Here is a 658-nt window from a genome sequence, read left to right as displayed (position 1 = left end):
TATTCTTTGCTTCTGATATTCTTTGTTTTTGCATTTAGTTAGTTACAGATTTTTCAGCACTCTTCAAGGAGAACTTATACCTCAACCCCCAACCCCAAGACTACAACCAGTCTGCCTTCTTTCTCTATGGCTTTGCATTTTCTGGACATTTTCTGTCAGTGGAACCACACAACACATGACCTTCCGTGTCTGTCTTCTTTCACTTAACATACTGTTTTCAAGATATATCCATATTGTTTTAGAAGTGAAACCAGAGCCCCATTTGCCTTAGGCCCCCTTGTTGTCTCAAGTTCAAGTATTAAAATCTCTTCACTTGTTTTGGCCTTTCTTGGTCTCTGTATTTTTTCCACTTTCCCATCTAGTGGTTCTAAGGACCCTTGAAATGAATATTGGAATGATGCTTTTATGCCAGGTGCAGCCGGGGTAGGGGGGGTGTATGTGGGGTGGGGGTGGGTAGGCCTTGCTGCGGATTTTCTTTCTGAGGAAGAATCAGCTGCTATGCAAGCGGAGGGCCCCTGAGCTGGGCTTCCCTGGACAGCATGGCAGGTTTAAAAACAAGTGTCTGAATGACATGTCAGACAAGGGACTTATATCTAGAATTTATAAAATACTCGAGCACCACAACAAGATAAAGGAGAATAATCCAATTGAAAAATGG

This window comes from Elephantulus edwardii, unplaced genomic scaffold (genome assembly GCF_000299155.1).
Source record: "Elephantulus edwardii isolate Elephantulus edwardi_28Jun2011 unplaced genomic scaffold, EleEdw1.0 scaffold00145, whole genome shotgun sequence".
Taxonomy (NCBI): domain Eukaryota; kingdom Metazoa; phylum Chordata; class Mammalia; order Macroscelidea; family Macroscelididae; genus Elephantulus; species Elephantulus edwardii.
Note: the sequence above shows the minus strand (reverse complement) of the source record.